Source organism: Corvus hawaiiensis, chromosome 2, assembly GCF_020740725.1.
Source record: "Corvus hawaiiensis isolate bCorHaw1 chromosome 2, bCorHaw1.pri.cur, whole genome shotgun sequence".
NCBI classification, from domain to species: domain Eukaryota; kingdom Metazoa; phylum Chordata; class Aves; order Passeriformes; family Corvidae; genus Corvus; species Corvus hawaiiensis.
The window spans coordinates 44,939,352-44,960,863 of NC_063214.1; the positions used below are offsets into that span (position 1 = coordinate 44,939,352).

The 21,512-nt window shown below is 41.0% G+C and overlaps 1 long non-coding RNA gene across 1 annotated transcript; it reads left to right on the forward strand.

The window, feature by feature from the left end:
- Positions 1–4,710: 4,710 nt before the first annotated feature.
- On the forward strand, positions 4,711–17,333 carry LOC125322247. Its single transcript, XR_007201901.1, has 5 exons — positions 4,711–4,886; positions 5,279–5,358; positions 6,822–6,950; positions 12,699–12,811; positions 15,963–17,333. It is a non-coding gene; the product is annotated as an uncharacterized LOC125322247 (long non-coding RNA).
- The last annotated feature ends 4,179 nt before the right edge of the window (positions 17,334–21,512 follow it).

The following is a 21,512-nucleotide window of genomic DNA, read 5'->3' on the forward strand; positions in this document are numbered from 1 at the left end:
CTGTAAACGTAGAAAATGACAGACTTCAAAATCCAATTTATTTCACTTTGTTACCATTATTCAGTTATCACTGAAAGCAAGACTAGGATCCCTGGTTCACTTGGAAGTCTGCAGGGGAGCTTGAAGTTTCTACATATCTGGAGGTTTGAAATGGGCCTGATGGTTGCAATGCGCTACGCAGCAAATTGCACTACCTCATCAGATCTCTCTTCCGACTTCTAAACTATGCAAAAGTGATGACAATTCATTTATAGTTTGTTAAAATAATGGATTTAAGGCTGTTGGTTCTTACAATATTTGTTCTTCCCATAAATCTGTGTCCTCTGTAGGAAATGGGCACGCATAAAGAGCTTCAGAATTTTAACAGACCTTACACAGGTCATGTTTAAATTGCCAGGGACAAGCAAAACATGTCTTGCAGGCAGTCAGACCTTACCTTCAGAAGTACAGCATGTAGAAACAAGGCCTCTACATTCTGCAGGGTTTCTCCTATATCATAAAATCTGCATATTCCTACCATCCAAATATTTTGCTTTCCAATATTTTGAACTGTTTTTCTTGGGGTGACTTCATGATGTGTATCCCCTATCACTGCTTTATGCCCAGAAATTAATTTTGTGCCTTTCTGTGCCTTTAAACTGAGCCTGAGAGGGGGGAGAGAAAAAAAACCCGAGCAAACTTTCAAAGCAATTTGTTCAAGGACACAGAGATATATAGACTTCTCTGCTTCTGCAGAGGTGGGAGCAGGAGGAAGCACCCTGCTTGCTCTTCAGCCAGCTTTCGGCTACTTTTTCTCTGGAGGGAGATGGAGAGTTGAACTTTGTTTTCCTGGGACTTTGGGCTTCTTTTCTTTCTTCTTTTTTAGACTGTTTCAACATCAGAACACATCGGGAGAGTTCTCCACTGAGGCCTTGGAGGTGGGCCCACCACGACCCAGCTCCGAGGAGGAGGAGAGAGACTCAGTCTACAGAAGGAATTTTCTGAATTTTCCCAGGTTTCTCTCCACAACGAGAGGTTTTATTATTTAGCATCATTACCCTTTTCCTGTGTGTTTGCTAAATAAATAGTTTTTATCTCTTTCGCTTTCCTCCGAGGAAAATTTATTTTTTCCCGAACCTGGTGGGGGAGGGCTGGTTGTAACTTGCCTTCTATCAGAGGATATTTTCCTCCAAATTTGTCCAAACTGGCACACTGTTGTACATAAAAATACTATGGAAAATAAAGACATGCTATTTCACTTTGACTGCATTTTTCCAAAGGAAAGTAATTATATTAGCATTTTTCCTGCATTAACTCTCAATGGAAATCAATCTCTGATAGTCATAGATTAAACCAGCTTTGTGTCCCTGTTCCATGGCTTTCCTGGTTTTATTGAATCACAAATGCACTATGGTTATACTGAAAAATGTTCATTCTTTTCCGCTTTGTACAAATATTCTGTCAGTGCAAAATCAGGTATTGTTAACCTTCGTGCTCTTCGGTATTTCTAATGGCTACCCCCCACTTTGCAAATGTACTGTAAGTAAAAATTACTTTCTTCTTCTATCATCATGATTGTTCAATTCATTTGGAAAAATATACTGATTGTCACCTAAAAGCTACCACTTCTAATGCTGAGTGGATGATAGTAATTTGTCAGGAAAGTGAATTTTAACAGTTGTACCTTAGGAAAAAAAGGAGGAATGCGAGAGAAAAATTAGTATTCACAGAGTACAGCTCTCCTGGGTGCTCAGTAGCTCTCTCACATTACAGTGTGCATCAGAATCTTAGAACAGGCCTACTGAGAACCACCACTAGGCAGCAAGGTGGGGATACAAGGCACATACACAGGTGCAGGGTGCTCCCTGTCCCAGCCAAACTGATTCTCAGGAGACCGGGAAATGACCCAGGCAAAGCCAATGATCAGCACTTTAGTGCTGTTTCAGCACATATTCCCACTCATTACCAGTGGTAGCAATGGAAGGTCTTCAGAGATCTTCAGGTGATGGTGTCAGATTTGAAGTATCATGCACATGGGGTGATTCTTGGATGTAACCCATTCCATACAGAAACTTTCCTTCCAGGAATGTGTTTACAAGTAATACACAATCATGGGAGGTCTGTATTGGGTTTTTTTGGTTGGTTGGTTGGTTGGTTGGTTTGGTTTGTTTCTTTGGTTTAGTTTTTCCTCAGGATCTGTTTTCAGACTGGGAGTTTTTCTGGGAATGAGCACAGATATATGGTTTGCCTGACTGGCAGAAGCTGTTGATGAGCTGCAGGGCAGGTCTGCCATTTAGAGGGAACTGTAGAGGCTGGAGGAATGGGCTGGCAGGAGCCTTATGAAGCTCAGCAATGGCAATATCAAAGTCCTGAGCCCACGGAGGAGCAACCCCAGGCACAAGACAGGCTGGGTATGACCATCTGGGAAATAGCTCTGCAGAGAGAGGCCTGAGGAACCACAAATGGAGCAGGAGGTGAAAATATGCTCTGGCAGGTTCCAGGTACTGAGAGAAGGGACAGGAGGTTGAGGAAGGTGATTCCTCCCCTCTGCTCAGTATTGGTGAAATACAACTGGAGTTTCACGTCCCGTGCTGGGCTGCCCAGTACAAGAGACACGTGGGCATTCTGGAGCAGGTCCAGGAAGGTGTCAGAGATTGAAATATTATAGTTTATGACTTAAACATTTTCTTAAAGGACTTTTAAACTGTATTACAAAAGCTGCAGAGAAGACTACTGCAACCTGAGTGGGGCTCTGACTGAGGCCTTACACTGCTCAGTGATGAAGATAAGATAAAGTAACAACTCAGGGCTGGGGACATTCACAAAGCACAGGCTTAACACCTCCAAGGTGGAAACCACAGCCCCAGGGCTATCAGCTGCCAGGCTCGAACAGACCCTCCCACCAAGGGGTGGGGGGAGGAGAGGCTCTGGGTATCTTGGAAAAGCCTCTGGTCAGAGGGGCAGTGACTGCCCATCCTCCACTGTGCAGAGGAGCCCAGCTGAGGGGTCCTCACCCAGGCGGAGGGAAGCTTATCCACAGCAGAAGGGGTGACATGGCCCATCACAGGGGCCCCCTCAAAGGGGTCCCCAGACCCTGCACCAGAGCACCAGAGATGTTGCAACAGACCCTCGGTGTTGCAAGGGACAGTGTGCCAAGCTGCCCCCTGCAAGGGGAGACACATGGGGGTACCCACCTGGCCCAAAGTGTATATTAATCCACGGGATTCTGCACTCTTTGGCGTGTGGTGTGGTGGCGTGTGGCGGCCTGGCACAGCATGTGGTGGCATGGCCACAATGGCAACAGGGGACCCTCACCACCAGCAGAGCAGATGGAGGGGAGCAACGAGACATCGTCGGGACCCTCGGATGGGTGATTTGCTTCCACCTAACCCCTGTCACCTCTCCCTGTCCCCCCAACGCCCACGCACACTTCTTCCTTTCTTTTTCTTTTCTTTTCTTTTCTTTTCTTTTCTTTTCTTTTCTTTTCTTTTCTTTTCTTTTCTTTTCTTTTCTTTTCTTTTCTTTTCTTTTCTTTTCTTTTCTTTTCTTTTCTTTTCTTTCTTCCTTTCTTTCTTTCTTCTTTGCATCTCTCCTATTAAATAAAATACATCCATCTTTTGGTATCAACATCTGACCTCGTTTGGTTTTAATCTTGTTTCTGGGAATATTTTGAACCTTCTAAATTCTTTCCAGTTTATGCAGAGACTTAGCTTTCTTTGCTTTTCTGGGTTTAAACCAGATTGTAACAGGAGGGACCATGAAAATAATGAAGGGACAGTAGCATCTTATGTAAGGAGAGGCTGCAAGAGCCAAAACTTTGTAGCCTGGAGAAGAGAAGACTCAAGGAAGTCTTATTCAGTGTCTAAACACCCAACCAGTGAATGCATAGAAACCAGACTGTCTGTGGAGGGGTTCTATGAGAGACTGCGGGGAACAGACATGAGTTGCGTTAAGAAGAGAAAATCTGTACAGCAATAGTGGTAAAGCACTGTCACAGACTTCCCAGAGAGGTTGTGAATCCCCATCCTTGGAGGTACTCAGAACTCAGCTGCCCAAGACCCCAGACAGCCTGATCTGCATAGGAGCTAGCCCTGGTTTGCACAGGAGGTTTGGATCAATGGCTCCCAGTGTTAATATCCAGCGTAGGTGATTCTGTGATTTTAAGATCCTGCAAGGTCAGTTGTCAAATGTGTGGTTTCAGCTGTGCAGGAATTTATAAACTGAATGTTTTGCTTCTCATGAAAAGATTTTTCAAACCAATGAACAACACTCATTTATCATGTGAGGCATTTGAATAAGAAAACTTGAATTAATCTGTATGATTTTAAGTATATTCCTTAGAAAGGCGGCTTTGGTCTGAAAAAAAGAAAAAGCAGTATAAAGCAGAAATGAATAGTCTTTACCAGTCATTCTTAGGTCCCCAGCACTGACAAGGGACATACTTCATGGATCTGTGAACCTCTGCAGTTATCTTGTATAGAGATAAGCCTCATCTGTAACCTTTGGCATGTTCTGTCTTGCTGATGTGACCTAAAAAAGTCCTTTTTTAGCACAGCCTGTGTTAGTTTTGTTTTGTTAATAACACTTTACTTTTTTTCTCAGACTGTGGCTCTGAGATGGTGCTGTTATTTTTTTCTTTCTTCCAGCCTCACAAAATGGTGTCTGTTCAGTGGGGAGCAGCATGTTACGTGCTTGCGAAAGTGTTGACAATAATCCATATGACCTCCTCTACAGTGTTCTGCCTTCTCATGACTCTGACAAATCTCTATCGCTTCCTGCTTAAGTGCCACAACTGTGAAAAGCAATGTGTTTCTGTGTCACCCCATGGATGTACATTTGAAACAAGCTCTATCTTGGAGCTGCCACAACCTGAGACCACAGCTGGTCAGGCTGAAGGAGGGAGGCAGGTATGTACTAAACATTTTTACTGTCTTGCTGTAGAACTCCAGGCTATTATCACCTGCTTCCTAATTCACTAATCCATTCACTCAGTTTAAGCCTTTGATGTATTATAAACTATTGCACCTACACTGTGAGCAGTGATGATAAACAGCAGTACGAAAATAACCATTAGCTCTGCTGTCTGTGGTCAGCATGCTTTCATGCTTCCAGAGCCTGAAGGTTAAATATAGCACTCTGCAGTGCCAGCCTATCTCTCATGCAGCTGATGCAATTCTCCATAGCCTATTAATTTCAGTCTTTCATTTTGTTTTCGCATTATGAGATAGTGTAAAAACTGTTGCCCATATCAGATTTTTAAGATGGAACCTAATCAAAACACTCTGTGTTCTGCATCCAGCGCCACAGTCAAGATGTTTTGGGAGTGTGGTGACTCAGGGTAAAGGCTGACATTTGAAAAATATTCCCATCATGCTAATGGTGAGTGGGTAGCTTGAGAAAACAGGAGAAAGTTAACTATGGAGGGGCATGAAGAGAATTTAAATTGACAAAATCTTCTTTGAAAAAGCCAAGGGCAAATCTGAATACAAAGTGCTTCCTGTAGCTTTTGCGTTTAGAGGAAAGAGGGGTTCTTTCTTTTATTTTTTCTTCTGGGGCAGGAGAGAGGTTGTATCTTGTGAAGCCTGTGCTTGCTCTCTTTGTGCAAAGAAGAGTGAAGAAGTTAAGAAAATTATTATCTGGATTGCAATAACCCTCCACCTGGAGACAAAGAGAAAGAAATGTTTCTCCTTTGCTTATTATTTCACAGTTGAACTTTTCAGTTACTTTGATTTGATTTTGCTTATGCTCTTAGCCTTACACAAACAAGAAGCCAAATAAAACAAATCCCAAAGCATATAACATTGCATCTCCCAGGCAGATGTAATTTGCAGAAACAGTAGGCACACTTCAGGAGTTCACTGTGCTTTCAGAAGCATTTCCAATTCCAGCTATATTTCCCATGCTTAAATTGGGGCTCCGGTAGTCTCTCAGTAGTCAGAATTAACTTTGCAAGTGCATACATACTGCAGAACAACAAAGCTTAACACAAGCAGTAAATCTGCTGCAGTGAGGTGGAGAGACACTGCTGGGAGCCTCACACAACGGAAGTTAAAGCCTGTTTTTCTAAGAATTGGAGATTTTATTCGGGTCTCAAGGAAAAAATGGGGTGCATCTGCGTGGAGATGTGCATGGACACACCACACGTGCCACATGCTGTGGTCAATGCTTCTTAAAGCTAGTGATGCAGGACAATTCCCTTCAGAAAATATGATTTTTTTCAACACAGGTAAATAACTTCTCAGACCAAATCTTACTTTTTATTATTTAACTAACAAATCTGATGATGAAAACAGAAAGGTGAAAATTGGAGCCTACATTTCATAAGTGAGTAAGTCACAAGAACACAGCATCCATTTGTCAGGTTAAAATTGATTTTCTTTCAGCAAATGGAATACTTTCTTTTCTATTGAAAATGCCAACAGTTTTAGTGGCATTTCCCATTTTTAGCAGAGGCATTCTTCTTCCCATAGATTTTAGTATTCATAAACAATCTAATTCAATGCAGAAATTAATTTCAAAATGCTGCCATTTCTCACACAATGAAAATCATATTTGTCTGAGCTAGCCCAGCACTAAATATTCTTTCTGGGTTCTGAAGGATGAGAAATACTTTGCTGTAGTAGCACACCAGAGATGCCTTGTCTGGTACAAGGCTTGAGTGTCCTTACTAAGAAGAGCCCCCAGAACCAGTTAGCACTACTCTTCTGTAGAAATTTCTGTTGCCTTTCTGAAGATAACAGGAACCTGACTTTATTACAAGGCTCAAACAGAAATTGCATTCCATAATCTCTGCCCTGTTGTTTGCATTAACCAGTCTCCCATGGTCCATTTTCACTTTTCAGACATCAAGGAGAAATATCAGCCAGTTACCCTGTGTCAGCTTGGAGGATGTCCCAGGTCAAAAAAGAAGAGGAATAGTGGCCTAGATTGGACAAATCAGCTTTGGGCAACTCAAAATACAGGAACACCAGGTGGGAATATAGAGGCTATGAGGATGTGTTTAATGGTGTGCACCTTCCAGTAAGCATACGAGTAGCTGGCAAACCAAACAGAAATGCTTGGCAACCAATGCCTGCACTACATTCAGCTGTTTTCAAAACAGCTCAACAGGATCCCATGTAGCAGGCTTGTGCTCCCCAAGTGCCTCTGCACCTGAGAGCCTCGGGGCTTGATCATGGGCCTGTGTGTTGCCTCTCAGAGCATGGTTCTGCATGTTGGCATCATGCAAAGATGCAGATGTTGGCAGCACAGTTCTACTCCAGTGCTTTGCCCATGGGTAAGGCTGGACAATATTTTGATAATCAGAGATTGACAGGAATCTTGTCTTCTGAAAACATTAATTGTATTATTTTTACATGCATTTCTATTTAATATGTTCATTGTTGATAAATGGCCGCTCTTCATTGCTAAGGAAGCTACCTTGTTCTGACTGCTCATCAGATCAAAGGCCCAGCAGATGCTTAGGGTGTCACTGACAGTCAGTGGATGGAAGTAAACGGGTCTTCTATGTTTAGATGATGGCTCTTCACTGAATATTAGGGAGAGCTTGAAGATAAAGTGTTTTCCACCGTACAGAGAGAAGTGGTTGAAAATTGTATTTTACCTGGCAAAAGGTTGGATAGTCCTAGACTGGAACTTGATGGCGAATCTGAAACATTATATCCCAAAGTTGCATGTCCATACTCACTTTCCCTGTAAAGTTTATGTCCTTTCAACAACTTTTGTGGTGGAACATTGTTTTCTCCTCCTGAGTCGTGTGTGGAGGGAAGGAAAGAGAAAGGGAAGGAAGAGCTTTGACTGTGTACAATGTGGTCTCATAAACATGCTGTGTGCTTTACAACCACTTTTGCTTGAGTGAACAAGAGTTAATTTATTCAGAGAAATTAAGTAGAAGGTGGAATGAAACAAGGAATTTAGATTCATGGAAATTTATTTATTAAGTATATGCTATATAATCCAGTTCCCAACAGAAAAGATCACTGGCATGCTGCAAAATGTAAAAGTGCAACACATTAGCAATTTAGCTTTATACTGTGAAACTGATTGTCTTCTTTATTCTGTTAATTTTGAAATGAAAATCCACATTTTCATGAAGAACAAAAGAATAGCAGAACGGAATATTTATTTCCTGGAGTAAAATCAAGTTGTGAAATAATTCCAGACTTGTTATTGCCCCCAGGCCCAGTTCTCTTAATTGAGAGTATGTGATGGTGATAGGTGGTGTTTCATAACTGTGTTTCTGTCTGTCAAGAGAAATTGCACCTGATACAGCAGCCAACCTTCCAAGAGTGATGAAACGATAAACTGATACCAAAACAAGAACTGCATAGCAGCTTTGTCTGTGCTGGGGGGTACACAGTGTGACAGTACAACAACTTTGCATTCCAGCTCTCATCTTTGGGGAATGGTTGCCTTCATGCTCCTAGAGAAAGAGTGTCATAGGAATACCAACCTTGGTGCCCTGCAGAGGCTAGGTCTTTTTTTGTACATATGATGTATTTAAACCTTCTGCAGAAGTTCACAGATTACCCACCCTAGGTACCCATTCTTGCTGTTCATCTGTGATTCATGCAGTTTGTAGTGGGGAGAGCCTGCCAACGGATGAGCAGGCTGGGGGGACTCCAAAGCCTCAGTCCTTTCTCTTTGGCTGCGGGGAATGCTATTGAGCTGGCTGAAGTGTTACTCTCTCACAGTGGTTACCAAACCTATGGACAGCATTAGCTCTTCAGCTGTATCACAAAACACTCGTATTGTGTCTACCGGGAAAGTGCAAGATTCTGCCGGCTGTATTTATGACATCATTAAAATTTCCTCCTTGCTGCTCAAGTCCATTCAACATTATTGGAATAACATCAGAAGTGCTAAGTGAAGCAAAATGTTATATGCTTTGAAGCAGTAAGTGGGAAAATCTATGTGGGGGGTTTGTTGGATGCAGGAATACTCAGGCTGTCCCTGCAAGTGCAATGCCCTGACGATCCATACTACATGTTAGTTACTTCTGGGCTGGACAAGGTAACTTCTGTTCCTCAGAGCATTGTTTACTAACTAGACTTTCAAGCCATCTGAAGTAAATGAAGGGCATGGAGTACAAAAAGCAAAGCAGGATTTGCTTTAACTAAGATTTAGCAGTTTAACTCCAGTGTAAAATGAAAGGCTGCTCAGTGATTATAATAGTTATTTGCCACTCTCTAGTCAGGGTTCAGGTCCTGGTTTGATCATGAACATTTAGTAGTCTAAAAGATAATATTGATTTATTTTGTATGATCATGGTCAAATCACTCAGCAACTAAAAACAAAGGAAGATATTGTCCCTTGTGATATCAAGGTCAGTGTCTTCTCTCTGAAAACCAGGGTCTTTTTAAGGTTTCTGAAACTAGGCATCTCCAAAATGAAGGAAACAATAATACTTTGCCATGTGTCATGGGTTAGCAAAGCAGAGTCCCAGAAGTGATTTTCTTGCAAAGAGGTGCTTACAGCTCTTCTATGACCTGACAGAACCTATCAGCTGGCCAGCTTGAATATGGACAATTTCTTAAGCCACTTAAAATTTTGACCGCCTCTGTGATCCACACTTAAGAATAGACAAACCCCAGGCAGGTCTCTGTCTCATTTCTGGCGCTGGGACAGGTGGCTGCGGGGCCACGGCCATCCTGGAGCCAATGGGCCCTGTTCCACCTGCGGCCCCCCCACCCCCGCCCCCTAGCCCTGCTACATGCAGACAGAGCAGCCGGGCTCCCCCTCTCCAGTGCGGCCAAGATTCAGCTGAAGCTGCCCTGTTGTCTGGCAGAGATCATGTGACCACCAGCGATAAGCGAAATTCCAGCTGCAAGACTGAGGTGAGATTAACCCTTTTGGTGCTGTGAAGAGCTGAAAACCTGAGGGAGAAGAAAGAGGAGATGCTTAAAGCTGAAATTCTGTTGTGAAGCTATGATATGTCAGAGTACTCATTGTAATTTCATGAAGGCATGGGGGGTGGAGCATTGAACTTGTACTTGTGAGCAAAAGCACCTGCACTGAGATAGGCAGATGTTGAAGCAGCTGTAATTTGATGAGAAGTTTGAACAGGGAGAGATGGAAGCGATGAGGACTTTTGCTCCAAATGGAAAGGAGAAGACCTCAGTTCCTAAAGGTGCTCCCAGAGATAGTTCTAGAGATGAAGATGAGGAAGACCCTTTGCTCCCAGGGAAGGAGGAGGGCCTCTATTCCTAGAGATGAAGATGCTCCCAGAGATGGGTGAAGAGAACTTTTGTTTCTGAACGGCTCAACCTTAAAATGGCACCCCATTGGCTCAAGATTGGACCCTCGAAAGCAGTTGTGGGAAAAGCTGCAAGTCGTGGGAGGGGGACTCTCACATGATGCGAGCAGAGAACCAACCCGGGCGGCTGTCTCGTTGTGATAATTTCTCCATAGCATGAGCAAGAGAGACTCCTCTTCCTAAATGAACTGAACAAGGCTATTACGGAAGTGGTAAACAGACTGAACATCTCAAGGGTTGTCTTTTTACATTGTCAGTGGGAGAAGGGAGGAAGGTGGGGGGAGGAGAAGTGTTCTGAAGGTGTGGTATGTTTTTTTTTCTCTTTTCTTTTTCCTTATTTTAGGTTTATTAATAAACTTCTTTATATTCTTTCAAGTTTTGTGCCTGCTTTGCTTTTCTCCTAATTCTTATCTCACAGAAGGTAAACAGTAATGAGTATTTTGGACCAGACCACTACACTAAATTGGTGTTTCTGCCCGATTTCAAACCAAACCCGCTACACCATGCTTGAAAGTGTTTTGTAGCATTTTCATAGAGATTGTAGTTAGAGACTTAAGAGTATGATATTGTTTTAAAGTTCTTTTATACTGAGGGTATAGCTCTGAACATATCCCAGTACTAAGAGGAAGCAGGACTGAGTAGTTCTAAAGCAGGTGAACATGGACAGTTTTAAGAAAATCATATGTTAAGAAACAGCTAGTTTAATACAACAGTTCCTGCAGCTCCCACATTATCAACACACAGGCACAGACATTTTTCTTTCAACTGAGAAGGCAACACAAATTGGTCTTAAAGCTTTCAGGAAGAAAAATGGTAAAAATAGCTAATTTACCTGATTTATGTGAGCCATTAACCATGTACTGCTATGTTCTGGTTCAACTTGGGTTGTAAATTTCACATGACAAAGAAGACAATTAAGGAAAAAACAGGTAAGAAAAAGAACAAATCGTTATTTTACTAATTTCTGCTTAGCAAAGATTTTACCACCACCTTTTCTTCCAAGGCATCTCAAATTGTTACCTGGATGTGTATATCTACGTATCTCTTTCTTCAGCTGACAGAATCAAGATTGCCGGGCACTCAAGGGATTTTAAGTTTCCTTCTTATGAGGCAAAATATCCTTCCCTGGTTTATCTACCTATTTTTGTACCAGATCAGCCTGACTTACATAAAGTCAAGCTAGTTTCTTTTTATAATTTAAAACAAAATGCTCTGTTTTCTTCCCGTTTCTTGATTGCTGGTCCTTCAATAATCAGATGCTATTATGCTGTGTCTTTGGGAAGGCAACATGTATCTTTTGTAGTGCTCTCTAAGAAAGAGTAAGCAAGACTGGGGGAAAAAATACCTGTCATACATTCAGCTTGTGCAATTAAACAGAACAGGCATTTCAGCTCCACGATGTGAGTGGGGTCCTCCAATGACAACGGGGTTTAGGGTACTCAACTGATGCAATGGTGCTGTGCTGCTGCCTTCTGAGACCTCATGAGAAGTGCCAACACCTGCAAGAAGAGCAGATAGACAAGGCCTGCAGCAATTTGTTTATTCTGGATGGGTGAAATGACGTCTGGCTGGATGAAACAGTGGTGAATGCAACAAACATTCACCACAACAACATTTGGTCTTTCTCTGCCCAATCAACAGGAATGTTTACAAGACTCCAGTTCCAGATGTAGCAGCTCATCCCTGTGGTATGGAAAGCTTTTCTGACTCTTTCCAGACCCCACAAGCACCACGCATGGAGAGGGAACACCAAGCAGGCCTAGTCTGTGTCTACTGTCTGTTCTGTCTCCTTTCTGTCTCCCTCCCCTCCTCCTCCTCCATTTTTTTTTCTGAAAAAGCCAAGACTGGGAGTTTATAAATGCCTGCACTTTGTAAACATGCCTGGGTCTCAAGTGAGGTTTGACACTTGCCTAAACCCAAAGTTCTATAGCAGAGAACGCTCTCACCTTGCTCCTTTTCTTTCCGTCAAAACCAAGTTCATACTTGCATTTGTCAGTGTGGCTTGCTTGGATCTCTAAATTAGAGTTGTGGTCCAGAAATTTAAATGAGGCAGTAGTGTACCAACTTAATTTTTGGGCAGAAGTATCATTGCTAGTCCTCATTCACTTCTTAGGCAGATAATCCTTAATACCTCACAAGGAAACCTGATTAAGAGCATATTTTTCTTGCTCATTATTCTTACAGACTTTTTATTATGTATTTTATTCTATGAACATTCAGTGAGAGAGCAAATGAGAGATGGTAGCAAACTTTCCAGCAACCCTGATGAGAGAAAGACTTTCACTGTAATAACATGCCTGCAATGGTTACTGAACCCTTCAAGTCAGGCCCAGGAGGAGAGTATACAGAATAGAACCTGGGACAAGAGAATAAAATTACTTCTGAACAAGGTGGACCATCAAGATATATGTTTCTTTTTATATGCTATTTACTTACAATTTTTCCCTTTGTCTTATTCTTCCAGAATTCTGAAAGAAATTTCTCTGCAGGCACCAAGCCTTTTTCCACAGACCTTCCCTTCAGCTGCGAATTCTTATTGAATCATGGTACATGTGAAGTGATAAGAGAGAACAGAAGGTATGACATTCTTTTCCAAGAGAAGCTTTAAAGGATGATAAATATTTGCCTAAGCAGAGTATTCAAGCCATATGCAAATTTGCATAATGGCACTCCAGGTGATGCGACGCATGGTAATTACTTGCAACCTGATAAAACAGAAATTCAGGAGCATGCTGCTGAATGCAAACATTCATTTGTGAAAAACAACACTACCTTGTCACTCCTTAATAAGGGTATCATGAAGAAAAGACATGTCTTTAGGGAAATGCACAGAGGACATGTCTAGCTGGACATGAAGGACATCTCCTTGCCTCCCTCCAGGAGTGTGATCACCGTATGCTCACTTCCTGAACATACCCATACCTTTCAGCTTTTCAACTTGCATCGATTCCTTAAAAGCTGAAAGGTTCTCATCATCTCCCAGAACTACACATATTGGCCTGACTTTTCCAGCTCCCCCAGTAACATGGTTTGTGCTGTAATCACTCTCAATTAACAGCACTCGCATCATCAAGGCGAAGAAGAACACATCGGACTTACTTGCCTGTGGGCAATTAAATCGAACAAACAGACCCTTGATGCTTGAGGCATGACCGAAGAAGGTCAATAGTTCAGAGCAGATAAATAGTGGATTGTAGCAGTGCATAAAGGTATAATTAAATTTCCATTTACCATGTATATAAAGTCCAGAATAGAACCATGTGTCAGATTGAATGTGTTGAGATTTTGCCAATGGCTTTGCCTGGGCCAGAATTTCACTCTGGGACACATTTTTATCTACTGGGATACTTTTTTTCTTAGTCCATCTGAGTGAAGCAGGGAAGTATTCAAAATGGGTAACACAATTTTCTTCACTTTTAAGTTTCCTTACCTGGGAGAAATACATCAGGATAACAGTAAAAGGAGTCCTGCAAGTAGTTTTCATGTCCTCAACATGGTGGCTCCATGGTTGTCCATAACAGGCTGTGCCTGAAGGAACAGCTGCATGAGATAGAGAGTCTGCTGAGCACTGAAGGAGAGCTCCTGGCCAGGACAAGCAACCACACTGTGTGCTTCAAAGTGAGCAGGTCCAAGAAGGTCGAGCAAGGCCTGGTCCCTTTTTTTTCCCCTTTTCATCACTTAAAAGCATAAAATACTGCACAAGTTCTCTGTGCTTAAACACTACAGGGCATTGTCTAGTGCACTGATGCAGCTACTGGAATTTGGATAAGGGAAGCCATACTATACCTGCATAGGGAAGGTATAGGTAACAGTGTGTTGCTGTCAGAGCCTTAAGTCCCTTTCTCCACAGTGTGCTCTGTGCATCCTCTTTGTAATATGGCTTTTAAGTGGGATTAATGGATTCCTCAGACCTACCACACAATACGAATTTCTGAGCATTCATTTCATATCCGTCAAGGAGGAACACAGCTAGAGCAATATTAACATTGCTAATATGAAAATATTATGTAAAAGCACAGATGATGTTACCTGGCCTTAACTGTGGGAAATGAACTAAGGTTTTTGCTGATGTGGACAGCCAGAAGCTGATGGACTGCACAGCTTTTAAAGCTTCAGTGAAAACAGAGAAGGAGCCATCAGAAAAGGAAGTAGCAAAGTGAGTAACTTGGGGGAAATTATCATGCTAGAGAAAATAGCCTGAAATTCAAATAGTTGCTAGGAATGATTATATTGGGTAAAATATGTATGTAAATGATGAGTAATAAAAATATTTTTATTACTATCATGTAAGGAGGTCTGACAGTCATTACTTGAATGTACCTAACAATTTCTATTTTAAAAATATCTATAAAAAATTTCATAAGAAGCTTTCATAACCAATTTTTTTTTAAATGAACAGCAGACATAAGACAGAGAATGTGATGGGGGCCAAGGAGGTGCTTTTGTCATTTACTATTTGAATTTTGGTTGTACAGATCCATTTCCTTTCTTTTTCTCTGCATTATTTTTTTGTCCCAGGGTTAGAAGAACTCCTTCTTGCATTGTTCTAAACACAGTAAGCACAGAACTCCCTTTGAAACTCCCTTAAAAATTAAGTCAAAATTAAATTCATCAAGTCAGAGTTGTAGTTATGTGGGGTTTGGCAGAAGACAACATGTTCTGGGAAGTAGGATCTTGTAGCCATTCTTTGACTTCTTTGAAAATAATAGCATTTTTGGCACACTTAAATTTTGCCTAGGAGACAGCAGGACATTTGATGTCCAGGTATGATACCAGTTTCTCTAGGTATTAGGTTGTGCAACCTGAGTAGCCAGAACCTATCACATCTTCCTTTCCTAGCTTCAACAGCCATCATTTTATTGAAAAGGAAATTGATACTTCTCTCTTAATGTTGCTTTCTCAAATTTATATTGGTACTCTCTCTGTCTTAATTTTTCTTCCTTGTTTTGCCTTTATATTGGATGGGAAGAATATATCTGTTCAATAAAGGGCTTCCTAGTATGATGCTCACTGGGAGTTTTATCCATCTAACCACATCAGCTAGTGGATGTCACTAAATCCACTACAGAACTGCACTGTCTTCTGTGTAAGACCAGCAAAGAATTAATCTCAGGCTGTGGTTGAAATACATATTTATTCTTTTCATTCGATAGGAACCTAAACAAATATTTAAGATGGTTAAATTGATTAAAAAATGTCAGAAAGTATCAGGATAAAACTTAACATCAGCCAGAGATAGCTGCAAAAGGGAAATAATGGGAAATACCATCACTTTGCTATCAGTGACTCACTGTTGTGCTTCGAGAAAAGGTCTACAGATAAGAGCCTGATATTGGAACTGACAGAACAGATCCCCCTGATCTTTCTTCTTCCTGTTTTCATGCAGCTATGTGCTACATAAATTCTGACTGAGAAGCAGAAATAATTTTTTAAAATTTTTAATAACATGGTCCTCACTAAAATCAGAGATTTTCAAACACAAATTGTTTGATCTCCTTTAAATTTTAACCATCTGACTTGCCTACTCCTTTAACTACCTGCCGTGCAATTACCCAGGTGGCTCCTCCTGAGTATGCTATTTCCTGCTGATGCAGTAATTGATGGATAACAGGAAGTGTCTGAAAGTGGATGTTAAATTTTATTCACTGTAGGAATAGATTCCATTGCCACCGCTGTTGCTATATTTACTTAAACCAGTAATCATTGTTGCCATTTTATGTGCCCTCAGGAATTGGATGCTGCTGTGCTTTCCCAGCATGTCTCTTTTTCCAAAGACATAACACATGGAAGGGACAGTGGATCGAGGCAATTGCACAAAGAGAGGACTTCAAGGTTTGCCCACTGTTCACATCACGTGAGCCATGACTAGACTGGTCAAGCACAAACATGTACACTTTGAAAAGGAAGAAAAGACCAGCAAGCCTTTGAAATGGAATGAATTAGTACTGACCTCTGCTTTCAAACTGAGAGTGCCTCTGGCTGGCAGGATGGCACACTGGTTGCCAAACCTGCCACTGTCTTTTGCTCTCGATGTTGGTTTTACGAGTTTCTTTCTCAAGTCTTACAGTTTTGGCAATTCTGACCAATAGAAACAAAAATTTCTATATCTGGACATTTTGGGTGGGGAGGGGTCAAGGACCTGACCATGGATCTTGGATAAGTCTTTTTGGAAGGGAATGACTGAGCAAGGGAGAAATTAAGGACTATTTTTCCTATCATTCTTACTCAAGTCGCTGTAAATCTCTGCCTTGGAAACCACGTGGGAACTGGGATATGTGTGTGGGGTTGATTTCTCAGTTATGGACAACCTTATCAGTGTGTTAACCACAAGGCTATCAAAAGCATAATTTGCTTCTGCATATGCCAGTGTAAGCTAATCAGAGAAGGATGGCAAGTATAATCAGGGCTTTAAAATAGCATGGCTATAAAAAGAGATAGAATTGACAAGTAGCTTCTAGTTTGGAATAGAGATGACTATTGTAGATATATAAAAATATAAATGGCATAAAAAGAACAAGAAGTGATTGGGATTTGAGTGAAAACATACTCAGGAATGAAAGAAGACTTCCCTCTCCACTGCTTTAAAGCATAAAGGAACAGCAGAAACCTCTTGCTCTGAAAAGTCTCCAAACTGAAGTGGGAGGACACACCAGGGGAAGGATAACTTGTTATTTGTCATGATTTTATATTCCTGTTGTGCCTACTTACTGGCCTTTCACAGGCATGGTGCCAGGCTGGGTAGCCCTCTTGGTATGGCCCTGGCTATGATTTAAGAGGCAGTACCTTTTTATAGCATTCTTGCAAGTACAAGTAATGTTAGATATAACTAGGCCAATCTTTCCCATATTCTTTCATGTACTGTTGGGATTTCAAACACAGATGCACACCCACACACAGACACACACACAGATGCACACACTTTTAGAGCGTATTGTGTAATACTCCTGCCTCATACACTTCATAGGTATCACACTGTACAGCTGCCACAATATTCATGTTTCTGCTCAAACTGATGCCTTAGGTTGTAACTTTTATATTTTTCAAATCCTGTACTGCCTAGTGTGTAACTCTGAAGTTTCTTGTAGCCTGTTAACTTCTGCTCTCTCGTGCTAGGCAGACATAACAAAGCCTCCCCAGGCCTGCTCTCCAAGGACACCCTGACCATCCTAGGCCCAAGAAGTATAAACCAAAAGCCTTTGTGGGGGGGGCAAGCGGAGGGGAATTACATCATTAAACTGAAGCTTTAATTGGAGAATTAACCCTGATATGCAAATGAACCAAACCTATAAAAGTGTGAAGAACTCGTGACCTGTCATCCATCTTAAGGTCCATCTTGGCAGTAGCCTCTGGCTCCCCAGAGTGTACCTTTGAAGGCCTTTCAAATAAATAACTACCTTATTACCTTACTCCTGTCTAGTCTCTGTTTCTGGGAGGCCTCTCAAGGCATGAAAACTCTAATAGGAGTCTGCATTTCAAGGTGAGTGTAACCACAGTGATACTACTTAAAAGATTTCAGAGCAGGAAATGACATAATTAAAAGCTATTATCCCAGATGTAGGAACAGAATAGAAATATCCTGTATTATTAAATGCTTCTGCTTTGTGAGAATGAATTGTGTTAGGAGTGTTTGTTTGTAAACTGATTAGAGAACTAATGATATAAAAAATATGCATAAAACATAAACAGAGTGTCTCACGGGAGTTTCCCACATGCACAAAGGGTCCATAATCTGTTTCTCTCTGGCCTTGGTACTACGTGAAAGGCTTGGAATATAATATTAACCCTGAAATGATCTTTAATTGGGACAGGACTGGATTTCCTCTTTAATAGTGGCACATCATGTGGGTGATTAGTAGTTGTCATGGGAAAATATTCCATATATATTTCTAAAGACGTTTGTTTTCCAAGGCAACACGTTGACAAAAGGTATCATTGCAGACAGATCAGTCTGAGTAGGAAAACAGGCTCTTGCATTCCTGCTAAAATTCTCAGGTGAGACAAGGAAGACTGTATTTTGCTAAGAGTCCAACTCCAAACTATGGAATTTTCAGATCTTTTCATAATTAATAAAGTCAGTTGTCCGCAGTTATTCAACTTGATGGTCTTTAGTTGCTGTATTAATTCACTTCATTATTGTGTAGATTTATATTGATACTTCTTTATAAAACTTCCACAATGACTTTTTGTTTATAATATCACAGGTCGAAATGTCTTATTTGCTTTTTCCATGCTTAATTAAAGCAAAAATAAAGGTAAAGTTAAAAATAAATGTAAAATTAAAAATAAAAATAAGAACAGGTTGTTGCCCCACTGTAATCCCATGAGCAAGCTTTGATGACAATGTCAACCCCCATTTGAGAGAACAAAATCTCAATTCATGATACACCTATTTGCTCTGAGTTCTGTTTTATTTTTTCCAGAGAAATAGAAGATTTGAGTCTCTAAGCAGACAGACACTGTCATGTTGGCCTATTCTCCTTGTATCGCTTGGGATTCAGTTTCTGAAAGCTGCCCCTGCTGCTGTTTGCACCTTTTGCAGTACATCACTAAGCTGATTTGTCAGCTTGAGGGTTGGCTATTTAATTTTTCAGAAACATGCAGCTACTCTTTTAACACAGCTATTAATTCGCTGCTCTTTGCTGACAAGGGAAAAATAATTTCACAACAGCATTTTAGAATTATGTCACTGAGAAGATGGACTTGTCCCCAGATGCCTTGCCCCAAATTCCTCCATGGCAAATGACGGCTATAGCCTGTATTTGCACTAGATATTAACTGGCTATATGGTTAAATTAATGAGTGAAAACAAAAGAACGTTTACTGAAACTGGCTTTAAGCTTGCAGTGATGAATATCTCCCACTAGCTCTATTATTTTTGGCATGCACCTTTAGTCAGTGTTACATTTGTTCAGACTCCTCAGCTCAGCGAGAGAGCTCAGATGTGTAACTTGTACAATTATGGACACAGCAACCAAAGTCACTCTCATGGCTCACTGGTGACCTGTCTCTTTACTGGAATTCATTTTATTGGCTTGAGAAATCTATGATGTGTATACTTACCTGGTGACTTTGAGGTGCCATGGGGTATTTACAATGTACACAGATGCCCATATCCTTTAAGGCTGGCAGTTGCAGGCCAGGTAGAATGTGTTAAGTCACCCCAATGTCACAAGATACCCAGATGCGGGCAACTGGATTAAGCTTCTGAAATCTGGCGAAATGATCTGTGCCTGTGGTGTCTGTGCTGTGGGGATGCAGCTTGGAGGTACAGCTGTTTCTGGGCTGATGGACTCAAAATGTTCACACACAATAAAAGTGTTCAGTGGGAAGAGGGCTTGTTTGCAGTTAAAACAAAGATGAACTGAATACATGAATCTCTGTTTATCTCTTGAAGGCTCTTACATTAACTCTTCTTGCTCCCAGAAGTCTTCTCATGTTAAAATCCTTTCCTGCCCCACCAGCTGTATGTGTAAATTGCCAGTTTAATGGGAATGGCTGACATGGAACTAATTTTCCCCATGGCAGCCCCCATAGTGCTGTGCTTTGCATAGGTAGCTAGAAAGTTGTGGATAACACAGCAGTGTTGCGGCTGCTGCTGAGCAGTGCTGGCACAGCATCAGTGCTGTCTCTCTAACATTCCCATCAAGGGGCTGGGAATGGGCAAGATCCTGGCAGGGGACACAGCTAGTCCCAAATTAACCAAAGGGGTATTCCATAACATATCATATCAGCTCAGATAGAAAAGCTAAGGAGAGGAGGAGGAAAATGGGATACTTGTTATTTTCAGTGTTTGCATTCAGAGCAGTTGAGACGTGTGCTGAAGCCCTGCATCCAAGGAAATGGTCTGACATTGGTCACCAGTGGGAAGTAGAAAATAAATTTTTTTTTTGTCTTTGCTTGTGCAGTATCCAGTAACACAGCTACTTAGGGTTCTATTCAGTCACAGAGTCAGAATCTATTAGTATAATTCTTTTGCTAAAAGGCCTGGAAGGTGAGGGGAATTGTATTAAAGCATGTCCCTAGTTTCAGCAGACCTCTGTATGAATTTAACATATTCTGTCTACATACTAGACCTCCCTTTTAATTTCTAAGGTAGCAAAAATCTAGGTAATCATTAATACATGCCATAGTCATGGCTAGTGATGGTTATACTCCAAGAGACTTGCCTGTTTGTATGAAATTGGAGCCAGGAAAAAAATGATTCTGCTCCATTCTTATTGGAATATCTCCTAGACTTTCCTTATCTTTTTTTGCACTTCATTAAATCAGCTACATACTTGCATTAAATCAACCATACCCCAGAGTTGTTGTCAGCAAGCGGAACTCTACCTTTTGCTATTAAAGCATATGGACCACAATCTGTTAGTATTATTATATCTGACAAATACAAATTTGTTAAATCAGAGGGCATGAGTTTTTGTCTTTCTAAATAATCTTATAGTCTCTCTCTTGCTCTTGCTACTTTCCATTTCTTCCAACAGCAGTCAAATTATCTTTGCCTTGCCGTAAAGTATGGCATTTATTTGTCTAAAATAATAATCTACTCTCCAAATTACTTTTTATCTGAAGATCATGAAGTGCTTTACTTCATGAAGCTTGCATAATCTCAGTGTCAGAGAGAGAGAAAAAAGGAGAACTGGAAAGGACCTTGAGAAGAGAGTATTTGACTTGCCCAAAACCTCCTCTGTTTTGACACAGTACTAAGGAAATGTAGTGAAAACACATCAGTCAATTTTTCTCTGCTTTTATTTTCCTCCTAGTAATATTTTGAAATGCAATAATTAGGCATATATAGTTACATCAGCTTAGACTGAAGTTATTCTTAATCAGCTGATTTGGGTGATAAGATTTCAGCTACATATTTGCCCCTAGGTAGCTGGGGTAGAAAGAATAACAGAAATGCAATTGCAGCTTGATTTTCATTTTGCCTTTTGGAAGAAATCTTTATCCCTTTGACTAAAATTTGCTGTCATTAACACCCCAAGCTTGTTTGCTATAGCCAGTGGGGTCATCTGGAATATTGCTAAAAGCAGAATTTGGTTTGTTACATTCTCAGCAGCTTTTCAAAATATTCGATATGACAAAATGCATAGCTGTTCGTGGTCTTATCCATGGCAATGGCAGAAGACCCTTCAGACAAAGATTTGCTTCAGACTTCCTCTGAAATCCTTCTGCCTGAAATGTGCAGAGCTCTGCCTGTTGCATTTAAGAAGTCAGGACTGAAAAAAAATGTATCTTGGAGCTTTTTACTGCTTATTTGGTTTTGTGCTACAACTGT